The sequence below is a fragment of the Sciurus vulgaris genome, assembly GCF_902686455.1.
Source record: "Sciurus vulgaris genome assembly, chromosome: 1".
Lineage (NCBI taxonomy): Eukaryota > Metazoa > Chordata > Mammalia > Rodentia > Sciuridae > Sciurus > Sciurus vulgaris.
In genome coordinates this window covers 101734061-101747499 of record NC_136461.1, presented here as the reverse complement: position 1 = coordinate 101747499, position 13439 = coordinate 101734061, and the positions used below count along the sequence as shown (strand labels likewise).

Genomic DNA, 13439 nt, shown 5'->3' with positions numbered 1-13439 from the left:
CCCATACATGGCTCAGTTGTCTCATTCTTTTGCTAAAGTAAAAATTACAGTGTCTGGATTCCTGACAGAGACCCCTGGATTTCAGGGAGGAGTTTCTCTGGAAGGACTGTACTGAGAAAGAAGACCCTGGTCCTCCCATCGTCAGCAGAGGGTTGGTGAGATGCCTGCAGCTGGGCAGCTGCATCCTTGTCCTCTGCTGAGCTGTCAGTCTTCACTCAGCTTTGCCCATTTCTGCCTATTTGGGATGAGGACTTTCATGTGACTATCACCCTGCAATTCTAGTGACAGAAGGGACTGCTGTGATTGTTAGCTTTGGATTGTCAGCTTTGTGGCTTTGGAGAGACAGACCATAGCCTTTTTGTGACAAGAAACTACCTCTTGGTTTTCCCTACAGCTAATAATGGTCAGCTTTTTTTTTTTTTTTTTTTCCTTTAATTTTTAGTTGTAGATGGACACAATATCTTTATTTTATTTATTTACCCAGTGCCCCATGAATTTGAGGCAACTGCTCTACCACTGAGCCACAACCCCAGCCCCAGCTCATATGCTCTCTGGATGACAGGTTGCCAGGTTCTTCCATTACTTCCATAGAGCCCAGGAAAAGTGACCTGAGGCAGGGAGCAGCAGGGATGGAAGCACATGTGTGAGACACAGCAGAGATAGCAACCCCTCTAGTGGTGCCCACAGAGGGAGAAACCACCACCTCCTTGAATGTATCCTGAGGTTTCTAAATATATTCTTTTTGGGGGCAGGGTAGACGGTACCAGGGATTGAACCCAAAGGTGCGTAATCACTGAGCCACATCCCCAGCCTTATTTTGTATTTAAGAAACAGGGTCTCACTGAGTCGCTTAGTGTCTTGCTTTGGCTGAGGCTGGCTTTGAACTCTGACCCTCATGCCTCAGCCTCCCGAGCTGCTGAGATTACAGATGTTTGCCCAGCTCTAAATTTATTCTTTTTTTTTTTTTTTTTTTTAAGGTGCTTGGAATTGAACCCAGGGCCTTGTGCTTGTAAGGCAAGCACTCTACCAACTGAGCTACATCCCCAGCCCCTCTAAGTTTATTCTTAATATGAAAACTAGAACAAAACTAGAATTTGGTCTTCTCTTTTAAAGCAACGCTTTTCTTAGAGCATTGATAAAAGGCTTTGAAAGGGTTTCTTTACCTTTTAAGTTACCTGCCTATGGGATTCTGTAGGATTTTGTCGTAGTGTTTATTTGTGGCTCTCCCCGCCAAGTGCTGGAGACCAAACCCAGAGCCTCATACATGCTGGGCAAGCGCTATACCACTGAGCAACAGCTCCATCCTGGATTGTGTGTTTTATCAAGAACAGAATGTCTTGTCTTGTATGAAGTCTTTTGATTACTTAAGAACTTAGTCTTCTCAGTATTAAAAGAGCTAAATTCTTTTTTTTAAACTATGTAACTTTTCTGTGTTTGTCTTTGAAACCTTTCTTCACCTTGATATTATTTCATAATGATCACAATGATCTATGATCCTGTTTAATCCGGGGTTTTTGTTTGTTTGTTTGTACTGGGGATTGAACCCAGGAGCGCTTAACCACTGAGTCACATCCCCAGCCCTATTTATTTTGCAACAGGGTCTTGCTAAATTGCTTAGGGCTTCAATAAATTGCTGAGGTTGACCTTGAACTTGTGATTCTCCTGCCTCAGCTTCCCAAGTTGCTGGGTTTACAGGCACATGCACAATACACCCAGTAAGCAACTATAGTACTACCATAACAAAAATAACTGCTAGGTTTAGATTTAGCATCATTTAAGGAGAGTCATGGAAAACCCTATCAAGTATAGAGTTTTTAAGAATATACCATTGAACTGGGTAAGAATTTCCAGAACTTAAATGAATCTGAAGAGTTCGTGAAACTGCTAACCCAATATCAAGCAGAACAAGAATTAATAATATGGATGAACTGATGAGCTTTTTTGGGGGGGGGGGGGGGGGGGACTGGGGATTGAACCCAGGGCTTTACACTTTCAAGGCAAGCACTCTACCAACTGAGCTACATCCCCAGCCCCTGCCTGATGAGCATTTTTTAAATGATTTTTTTGTTTAAAACAATGCTGAGGGCTGGGGGGATAGCTCAGTCGGTAGAGTGCTTGCCTTGCATGTACAAGGCCCTGAGTTCGATCCCCAGCACCAAAAAAAAAAAAGAAAAAAAACAATGCTGGTTTTTGCTGGGTATGATGGTACTTGCCTGAAATTCCAGCTAGTCAGGAGGCTGAGGCAGGAGGACTACACATTCAAGGCCAGTTTCAGCAATATAGTGAGACCCTGTCTCGAAATGTAAAAAGGACTGGAAATGTAGCTTAGTGGTAAAGTGACCCTGGGTTCAATCCCCAGTACCAAAAATCAACAACAAAAAATAAACACTGTTGGTTCTTTAGGGGTTTTTGGTTTTGTTTTGTATTTCTCAGATTTAAGGAAACTTTTTTTTTCTTAAGATATCTCAGGAATTTGGTAAAGTATACTTTCATGAATAAAAATTGAAACTTTTTTTGGATCCCTACTTGATAATTCCAGAACTGGGAAACTCTTAGGGCGTATTCTTATTTGTATGGCAATAGAGTTGTTTTCATAAACTCAATCAAAATCTGTTTTTGTTTTTTTTTTATAACAGGAAACAATTGGAAATGCTAGTTTGATTATGTTACCAAGGCTTTGAGAAAAGATCAGACAGCTTTTTTTTTTTTTTTTTTTTTTTTTTGGTTCTAGGGATTGACCCACGGGTGCTCTACCACTGAGCTACATCCCCAGGCCTTTCTATTTTTTTAATTTTGAGACAGAATCTTGCTAAATTACTGAGGGTGACTTCAAACTTGATCCTCTTACTTTGGTCTCCCAAGTCACTGGGATTATAGGTGTACGTCACAGCTCCTGGCATGACCAGACAGCTTTGAGGAACTATAAGTGAACTGTGCAATCAATAAAGCACCCCTTGGGGAAAAAAACAGTCTGAATTAAAAGGGACCCTGCAAGCTGAAGCCAGAAGACTTGATGAATACTCCAGAGAAATCACCAGAACAGTTTATATGTGGACAGCCTTTGTGCCTGTTGATATGAGGACTATTCAGAAAGTTCACTGGGACACTTGCAAATTTCAAACCAGGAAAATCCATCATATTGCCACGTCCTAAAAATGCTTTCAGACCAACATCTAAAAGTCTTCTCTACCACCCTCTAAACTCAGAGACAGAGTTTATATAGTTTATTCTTTCCATTGAACTGCTTTATTTTGTTTATTTTATTTGGTTTGGCTCATGGGGACTCTGGCTGAGAAACACACTCCAAATTGTTGGTATTATTCTCCTGATAGTTGTCATAGTAGCCTCTGAGGCATGCTGTATTCTCCTAAGGTCTTAAGTGCATGTTTGCTACTATCAGTGGTATACCAGATGGTCTTACTGTGATTAAGCAACAAAAATGAAATGAACAACAAAAGGAATGTTTCTTCCATGAGTTTGATGTCCTGCCCAGTCAGCCTGATTCTCCCAGGCAGCCTCCCTGCCCTACTCAGCCTGTCTGGGGCAGCCCAGCCCCTGCACCTTCCCCAGGAAGCTGTGCTGCTGAACTGCTCAAGAAGGACAAGCTCCTTGGGCACCTGCCTCCAGACAGAAGGCAGCCCAGACACTGTGCTCCAGCTCTCTGAGCCACCTCCCTCCCCAGGTACCAGTGTCACATATTCCCTGAGGTAGTGAATAGACAGAGTAGATGAGGGACTCAGAAAGACCTGGATCCAAAGCCTGGCTCTGCCGCTCGCTGTCCATGTGCCTCCAGGCCTCAGTTTCCTCACTGGCAAAATGAGGATGATAATAGTTGTGTGGCAGAGTTCCATGCAGGACAAAGCAGCCACCCGAGGTGTTTTGAACAGAAAGCGATTTGATGCAAGATTAGGTGCATGTGGGGTGACTGTGTGGCTGTGGAGAGACGGGGAGGCAGGGCTGAGTCTCTAGAGGGTCTGCTGCTGGGTGTGAGCAGGAAAGGAAGGTGGGTGCCTGAGGCTGCCGCTGGCTGCTGAGTTCCAGGCTGCACCAACAGCCGTGGGCCAGGGAGCAGACAGGGCCTTGCTGCCTCTGCCAACTGTACCCTGGCTCCCAGATGCTGCTGCAGGAAAAAATGTGCAACGGCAAGGCCTGCTTGCCACGGGGAGCCAGCCCAAGCAGGGAGGCGGCCCTGCCTCCCTTCACCTTCCTGGTCTCAAGTGGGGTCTAAGTGGTGGATCCCATCTGCACCGTCCCTCTGGAAGAACTGGATCCGGGAAAGGCAGTGTTCAGCTTTCTGCCTCTGAAGGGCAGGAAACAGGAGGGGGTGGATCCTGTGTGCTCTTCAGCCAGCAAGGGTTGCCCATGTTATGCCTGGAGGGCGCCCTGAACAGTTCCTGGCACCAAGAGCACGTGCTGAGTAAGTGTGGTTATGGTTCATACACTGTCATTGTTCCATGCCTGCTGCGTGCCAGCGCTGTGCTGGCCCCAGGAGACGCAAACCAACAAGACAGGTCCCTCTACCCTTTAGTATAGACTAAAGAGGGAGCACAAAGCAAATTGTTTTATGTAAAAGGAAACTGTCACAAAAGCCTGGGATCATCAGGGCTGTGAGAGCTAAAGGGGTCCTGAGTGAGGCTTGGCAGGGAGAGATGGGGAGGCCCTGAAGTCTTTCCAGGAGAAGGGAACGCTTAATATGCGGCTTGAAGGAGACATTAAGCAGAAAGAAACAAGGGGTGTGTAATGATGTTCACATCCACCCGAGGGACATAGACACATGCAAACCCTGGAAGATGGAAAAGGTGTGTCATTTGCCAGGAGTGGATGTCTGTTTTATTGGTGCACAGCGTGGTGGGTGAGGGGAGTGGGTGAGGAAGAAGCTGGGTAGGAAAGCAGGATAGGGAGACCTTATGGGGCATGAAGTGTCATTATTGAGCATTTGAGCTTATTATTATTAGCCTATGGGCAATGGGAAGCCGTTGAAGGCATTTAACCAGGGAAAGCATCGTTGCTGTTCTGGTTTCAGCAATATCACTTTGATGTAGTTTGTGTAACAGGTTAGAAGAGGGCAGGACTGCGTGCAAGATTTCATTTATAACTCAGCCATCTGGGCCGGAAATAATGGCAGCCTAGAGGAGGATGGGGGTGGGGGGGCCGGCAGAGCTGAGTCCAAGGAGTTTAGGAGGAGACAGAGTGAGCAATGGGGGTGGGGTGGGGGCTGGGAGGAACCCGGGGTGGCTGCCAGGTTTCGGCAGCAGGCGCACCCGATAGGGTGGGGCCCCTATCCACTCCTGGCAATTGATCCTGGGATGGTGCCCACCCACATTGTCCCTGTCCTGGACTGAGTTCACAGAAAGCACCTTCCCTCCCATTTACTTTATGGCCTACTTGTGATTCAATTCCACCAACAATTAGTAAGCACCTATTATGTCCTGGAATTTGGAAGGCTTCTTCCAGGCTCCCCAGTGGGGGTTTTACTGGGTGACAGAGAAGGGAGGTTTGGGGTGGGCAGAGAAGAAGGGAAAAGCTAAGGACCCTTGGCCTGTATTCAGCCCGCCCCCAACCCCAGAACGGGAGGAACACCCCACCCTGGCCCTGCTTCTCAACCCCATGGTAGGCAAAGTAGGAGGGTTGTCCCCAGGGTCTTAGACAAAGGCTCTCAGGCCCAAATCCTACTGGAACAGGGAGCTACTTGGCCTCTTTCTACTCAGAAAGTCAGAAAGTTCTGTGTTCCTTGTGCTGTGAGACCCAGGAGGAAAGGAGAGACCCTCCAAGTCCTTTACCCACAAGACTCACAGCCTGCTGGCCAATAAACTCACTCCTCCTAATCAAGATGTTTTCCAGGAGATGAGAACCCTTAACTGCTGGGTAACATATAACTTCTCTCTTTATTTTTGATTTGGGGGCTAAGGGGTTGAACTCAAGGTCTCATGAATGCTAAGAATGTGCTCTACTATTGAGCTACACCTCCAGTCAAATTAGTTTTTTTTAAAAAATATTACCTTTTTTTGTTCTTTCTTTTTTAAGAGAATCTAGTTATGTTGTTCAACTTCTGGGCTCAAGTGATCCTCTTACCTCAGGCTCCCAAGCTGCAGGGACCATGTCCACCTCAGTATTAACTTCTAGTGCAGGAAAATTTTAGGACTGCTATAATTGGATCTTGGATCCTGGAAGAGAGGCCTGCTTTTTAAAAAGGTGAGAGTTCCAGACTCATTCTAGGGTGTTTGGAAAATAGTAACAGTAATAGTATTTATTATTGATCATTCACTATCCTTATTTCTAAATCTCCAAACTTCTGCAAGGTAAATGTTGTTTCTATTTTGCAGATGATGAATTAAGCTTTTTGCATGTGTGTACTAGGGATTGAACCCAGGGACATTGGACCACTAAGATACATCCCCACTGAGCCATATCCCCAGTCCTTTCTATTTTTTATTTTGAGACAAGCTCTCTATTTTTTATGAGACTTTGCCTCAAACTGAGGCTGTCCTTAAACTTGTGATCCTCCTGTCTCAGCCTCCCCAATGACTAGGATTATTATAGGAAAGCACCACCATGATGCTTGGTGTTTTTTTGGTGGTTGTTGTTGTTTAGTATTTTTTAGATGTCCTGTAGATGGACATAATATCTTTATTTATTTTTTTGTGGTGCTGAGGATTGAACCCAGTGCCTTGCACATTCTTCCACTGAGCCACAGTCCCATGCTTGGTGTTTTTGCCCATCAAGACCACATGACCACCAGATGACTGAACCGAAATTTTGTTTTGTTTGTTTTTGTGCTGGGGATTGCACATGCTGGGCAAGTAACTCTCTCACTGAGCTTCTTTCATAGTCCACTAAACTGAAATCTTGTTCAACCCAGGCCTGATACCAGTGCTTGCTTCTCCATGACCATGTGGGCCTGGCACCTTGCTCCCAGGATCCCCTGCTTACTTTGAGTCCTGCTACTCCCTGCAGAGGTCAGGTTCCAGAATGATGTTTTTCTCTCACACTTATCACATGGGCCCGGTTATTGAAGCTCTTGGTAAGGATGGGGTGTAGAGAGCCAAGGCCCGGCTGCCGAAGGGAATGCATGCTAGGGAGTCTGTACAGGGAGAGAAGAACCAACCAGGACCCCCAGAGAGTCCATTCCCAGTTGGGGGTCTTCTGGGCACAGCAAAGTCTCGCTCTTGCCCCCATGTTTCAGAATCTGGGGACTCCTGGGCTTGCTATTTCTCCTCTCAATCTGGCTCTGAGAAACCTCAGGACTTCCTCTTCCCTCTGCTCTGGGATGCTGTCCAGAGCCTCAGCCCAATGACCTGAGGCCCCCACCCAGGTTTAATTTCTACCAACTCTAATGCCCTCAAATCCCCGGCTGAGACACCAGGCCAGGGTACAGCCTGCAGAGCTTATTCATGTGAAGGAGCTGTCTGGTGACCACAGTGGGAGTGAGCAGAAACCTCCAGGCCCACGGCAGCCCCGCGCCCACCCCCAATCTGGGTTCTTTGCCAACTGTGCTACGCAGCTTTCAGGGGGAAAAAAGTTCTTGTCTAAACTAAGACCAGTTCTATTTATTGGGTCACAAGACCTCAGCTGTGCCCCCGGATAAATCTTGGTGATACCAGGTCCTTGAGGGGCAGAACTGGACAGGCTCCAGGGCTTGGCCTGCTGTGAACTGTCACCTCTGCTGGGTAAGGAGCACCACTAGAGGGCTTGGAGGACACAGGCTGGTGGGGAAGCCACCAATATGCAGTCCTGCTGACCCAGGGCAGAGGCACGTGCCTAGCTTGGCTAAACATGGAAGCTCATTCCTGCCTCAGACTAGGAAACCTATCTCAGTCTATGATGGCTGGATCTTGCTTCAGGTTCCCTTCCTTGTTAGCACCAGCCCCAGCCCTCTGAAACCAGGAACATTCCACTGCCACCTCCCACACTATATCCCTGGGGGAACCCACACCCCCACACTGACACCTCTATGCTGTGTATACAATCACTCCAACACAACAGGAAACGCGTTTGGATCAACAGGAAACACACCTCAATAGGCAGCAAACATCCTCTCTCCTCCCACAGACAGCCATGACCTACCGTTGCATGAATTCCTCAGGACCTGAAAACCAGCTGTTTCCAGTGGTCAGAGGGACATCACACCAACATCCTTCAAGAAGCCTGGAGAGAGAGGCCAGTCCTTGGGTACAAGACAGTCCCTTCCTACCCTCTCTCCCCAGAAGGTCCTCCCTAGTTTTCATTCCATTCTGCTACCCCCAGCCCAGATGTGACAGTGTGGGGCGCCCTCATGTGGCCACAGCATCCCTGCAACCTCAAACCAGGGTCCCAGCCCCCAGTTCCCCACCCATTCCTGCACCTGGGCATCCCCTCCCCCAGGAGCTGCTCCTGTGGTGTGTCGGGACAGATTCCACTACTTCCAACTGGCCTCCTTTGGAAAGACGAGGATAACAGGCCCTGTTTACGTTGTTGTAGGGATATCATCAAAGTTCTGACAAGGAATTCTGCTATATTTAGCAGATGAATGCTAAAGTAATTTCCTTTCTTGTCTCCCTCTCCACCCTGAAGCTGTTTCTTCTTGGAAAGGAAAATGAATAAAACAAGTTTCCAAGGAAATCAGAGTTCTCCATCATCATTAACAGAGCTTTAATTAACTGTTAACCCACAGACAGGGAACATGAAGTACTTTTCATGTGTTAAATAAAATTTATATGAGGCCATTGGTTTGGACTGAAATTCTGCATTGGGCGCAGCAGACCAAACCAAAACGAAGTCACTCATGCTGAGGTTCCATACTACCAAGACAAAGTGATGTCCTTTATCTGACTTGCCACAAAATCAGGAGAGAGAGCCAGAAGGAGAGATAATAGCTAAATCCCTGAATAGACCAATTTTAGCTGTCATGATAAGGAAGTCCTCTGCTTTAACCTGTTCAAGCCAAGTCACTTTAAAGTCACTTTTATTTGTTTTTCTGGTGCTGGGCATTGAGTCCAGGGCCTTCAGTACTTGTGGGCCAGCACTGATATATGCCCCCAGGCCCTCAGAGAAACTTTGAAACAATCAATCAGCTTTTAATTCTGTTTTTGCTTCCTTTAGCCCTTTTTTCTTTTTCCCTGTCTCTAAGGTCAACCTCCTCTGCTCGGCTCACTGGAACACTTATTCTATTTTACAGAATGGGGTGTTGCCCAGCCGAACACAGTGGTGCACATCTGTAATCCCAGTGCTTGGGTAGGCTGAGGCAAGTTCAAGGCCAGCCTCAGCAACTTAGGCCCTCAGCAATTTAGCAAGACCTTGTCCCAAAATAAAAAATAAAAAGGACTGGGGATGTAACTCACCGGTAAAGCAACCCTGGGTTCAATCCTCAGTACCAAAAAAGAGAGAATGAGGTGTGCCCAATTCATGAATCATGAATAAAAGTCAATTAGACCTTTAACTAAGTTTGTTGTAATTTTCTCTTTGGATTCATGGAAATTCAAAAAAAGGAAATAAGAATTTAAAATTTAATTAAAGTCCCAGCATGGTGGGAATGAGCTGACATCTCTTTTTGTTGATAACAAAAGCGAGATCTTTTGACTCAGGGTTCCCCTCCCTTATACACCCTCTCTGCAGGGCCACCCCAGCCTGTATCCTTAATGGAGGAGGGCAAAGAGGAGGGAATGGAGGAGCATGACTATCCTCTCCAGGACTTTGCTCAGTGAAGAGGACCTAAGTTAGAGGAATAAGGAGGTGCTGCTGAGCAGTGATTTCAGAAACCCTGGCCTGCACCCTCTGCCCAAACCCTCCTTCCTTACCTATGGCCTAAGATTCCTCTCTGCTGACTTTACTTACCCAGAAGTTAAAAAGATGTAGAAAGAGATTCATAATAAGCAATGGACAATTTATGGAAGGCATCTGGGCCAGCCTCCCTCCCAGCACAGCAGCCCCAGGTCAGCAGCTGACCCAGCTATGGGGCCTTGGCTGGACGCTCAAGGGGCTTGTCCTCCCACGGCCCAGACTTCTTGAGCCCAGGCGGCTCTGACAGCTGGAGGCTGTTCTCAGACTGCTCAGCTGCTGCCAGGAAGAGCTGCAGAGCAAGGCTCTGTGCAGGTGCCAGGCCGCTGCCAGGCCGCTGCCAGGCCGTGAGGAGTGCAGGATGCTGCAGTCGCTGTCACTGCCCTCAGGACAGACCAGGTCCAGAGTGAGGAAGTGAGCAGGGCCCTGGCTGCCAGCAGCCTCAGCAGTCCTGGGGACACACACTTGTCCCACAGTCAAAGTTCTGCCCTGCACCCTGGAGGATGGAGCCGTCAGTGCACAGTAGGATAGTCACCCAGTGGCATGGACACCTGCCTCTGTTAGCAGCCTGGTGACAGGTGGACTCATACTGCATTTTTCTAGTTCTTTTCTGAAGTATCTCTGGCCCGATTCTGACCCTGAGGACTTCCTTCTGGCAGCCCAAGCTGGGGCTAAAGTAAGCTAGGCAGCAGGAGAGGCTGACAATTTGTTCAGGAATTAACCTTGAGGTTCTTAGACTTTAGGGTATAACACTCAGGGAGTGTGTAACACAGGGCCAGCTCTTCATTGCCTGCATAAACCTTAGCAAAAATTCATACCACTGGGGAGTGCCCCAAGGGACCAGCATAGGATGCAGGCTGGAGAAGCGGGTGTTGGACAGGCTGTCCTGACTGCTCTGAGAGGTCAGGGGAGGGTCAGAAGAAGTAGCCTTTGCAGTGAAGTCTGAAGGCAGATCAAAGTTCACCAGAGCGAAGAGAGGCCATGGAAAAGGCTCCTGTGAAGTTGGGGAGCAGAAAGGAGCCCTCCTTTAGCTTTGGGGTAAAAGTCTTTCCACACCAGATATGGAGCCTGGGGATATGGGCGAGGGACTGCCCAGTTGTCTTGAAGTCAGGTCCTGGGGTCCAGTCTTGGCTATAACGTAACCTGTGTGTCTCAGCTTTCTGGAAACTCCAAATGGAATTTGAGAGTAAAAATCCTCCAACTTCTGACCGTTTGCTGGCACATACCTGTAACCCCAGTGGCTCAGGAGGCCGGGCCGGAGAATTGCCAAGTTTGAGACCAGCCTGAGCCATTTAGTGAGACGCTTTGTCAAAATAGAAAATTAAAAGGGCTGAGGATAGAGCTCAGTGGTGAGCATCCCTGAAAGAGAGAACTTCCCAACTTCTGCAGCCCTAGAGATGGAGGACCGAGGTGGGCACACAGGTGGGAGCCACTGTCAGGACAGCACTCAGGATGCCTTGCCTGCTCTGGCTGCAGCATGGGGCTCCTGGAGCCTCAGAGACTTCACTGACTTCCTGGCCAGCCATGAACTGAGAGGTGGATGGAGGACAGGCACCTCAGGAAGCGAAATCAGCCTGGCAACGTGTCTCCTTCTGGGAGGGGGTGGTGGGTCCCAGGGCACCAGCTGTGACACAGCCCCATGAGCTTGGGCAAGTAGGAAGAAACTCCTTTGTTTTCATTCTGGAAAAAGAGGATAGGAAATGGTAGCCTCATTGGGACCTAATCAGAGTCAATTACCAGAAACCACAGCCAAGGACAAAATCAGTTAGGACAGAGATAAATTTTCTCTGAGACCCTCCTGGCTTTGGGCAGGGAAGGAGGTGACAGAGAAAGAACTCTGTGGTGAGACAGGGTGGATGTGAGCAGAGTCAGGTTTTACACCACTGCACGGACTCACTTCTCAAGGAACTTGTTTTAGTTATCTACTGCTGCGTAACAAGCACCCAAAGCTTAATAACTTAGAAAGCAAAATAGAGGGTGGGGGGGGGACAAGAATGGAGGCAGGAGGGACTGTATAGAGGGAAAAGAGGGGTGGGAGGAGCAGGGGGGAAGGAAAAAATAACAGAATGAATCAAATATCATTACCCTATGTAAATGTATGATTACACAAATGGTATGCCTTTACTCCAAGTACAAACAGAAAAATAACATGTATCCCATTTGTTTACAATAAAAATAAATTAAAAAAAAAAAAGATGGAGTGCCCTTTGAGGCTGGAACTATCTGTGTGTGCCCTTGTGTCAGACATTAGTATGATTTTCAACCTTTTCACTAATGTAAATAATACTGTGATGAATTTATGCTTAAATAATTTTTCAAATTTAAAATTATTTCCTTAGGCACAACTCAATAACAGACTAGCAATCCAATTGAAAATTGGGCAGAAGACTTGAATAGACAGTTCTCCAAAGAAGATTTAAATGACCAAAAGCACATGAAAAGATGCTCAGTGTTATTAGTCACTCAGTGTTACTAGGAAATGCAAATAAAACCACAATATCACTTTATAGCCACTAGGATAGTTTTAATAAAAAAAAAAAAAAACAATAAGTACTGGTAAGGATGTGGAGATGAAGAAATTGGAACTTTTCTGGGGGAAATGTACAATGGTGTAGCTGCTGTGGAAAGTAGTTTGGACTTTCTTCAAATAGTTATACACAGAATTGCCCCAGCAATTCCATCCTAGGTATATATTAAAACAGATGTAGAAACAAAAAATTTGTGCATGAATGTCCATAGCAGCACTAGTCAGCGCTATAACCAAAAGGTAGAAATTATTGTCAGTAGGTGAATGGATAAACAAAATGTGGTATAATATCCATGCAATGAAATACTAGTCATAAAAAGATGCAATACTGGTAACATACTACACGACGGATGAACCCCAGAACTTCATGCTAAGTGAAAGAAGCCAGACACACAGGTCACATTGTGTTTGATTCCACTTATGTGAAATATTCAGAATCCATAGAGTTAGAAAGTAGACTGGTGGTTGCCAGGGACTGAGGGGGAGTGAAAGACGGAAACTAACTGTTCCGTGGATACAGGATTTTATTTTGGGGTGATGAAAATGTTTTGGAAATAGAGTGGTAGCTATACAACATTGTGAGTGTACTAAATCTTATTGAATTGTATATTTTAAAATGTTTGATTTCATGAATTTTGCCTCAATTAAAAATTAAAACAAATTTAAAAAAAAAGAAAGAAAAATAGATATTTTTCACATAGTACTTGATGTTGGGAACCTGGGAGCTAAGCTGCTGGGGGTTTCTGGCTCAGAGTCTCTTGTGAGGATTCAGTCAAGCTGTCTTTCAGGATTCTGATCATCTGAAAGCTTGACTGGAACTAAAGACGTGATGTTACACACATCGGCTGGTCTTGGCACTGGGTTGTTTACTTCTTCACAGCAGTCTGGGACCATTGACTCAAAAGCCTGCAGTGCCAAACTCAAATTCTAACAGACCCAATTGTTTTAAAGATAATCCCAGCATATTGTTAGTCATTTAGAACCTGCCTGATTTGTCTACTCCACCCACTAACATCCCACATCTGCTGGCCATGAACACAGTAAACTGGAGTTCTAACAGACCCTGAACTGTGGTTGCCCTTCTTCTCTGACCCAGAGACTGCACGGTGTGCTGAGGAGGGACATCCTCTGGACACCCAGTAATCCTCTCTGATCTCCT

At 46.5% G+C, this 13439-nt stretch overlaps 2 long non-coding RNA genes across 2 annotated transcripts in view; one reads left to right on the top strand and one right to left on the bottom strand.

Annotated features, from left to right (window-relative positions):
• The window catches only part of LOC306658859, a 28564-nt gene extending 19746 nt beyond the window's left edge, over positions 1-8818 (bottom strand). Inside the window, exon 1 of the long non-coding RNA XR_013763171.1 lies at positions 8065-8818. This is a non-coding gene — a long non-coding RNA (uncharacterized lncRNA). The remainder of the gene's footprint in view (positions 1-8064) is intronic.
• Positions 2005-8100, top strand: LOC306658853. Its single transcript, XR_013763169.1, has 3 exons — positions 2005-2066; positions 2171-3682; positions 8050-8100. It is a non-coding gene; the product is annotated as an uncharacterized lncRNA (long non-coding RNA).
• Positions 8819-13439: the final 4621 nt, after the last annotated feature.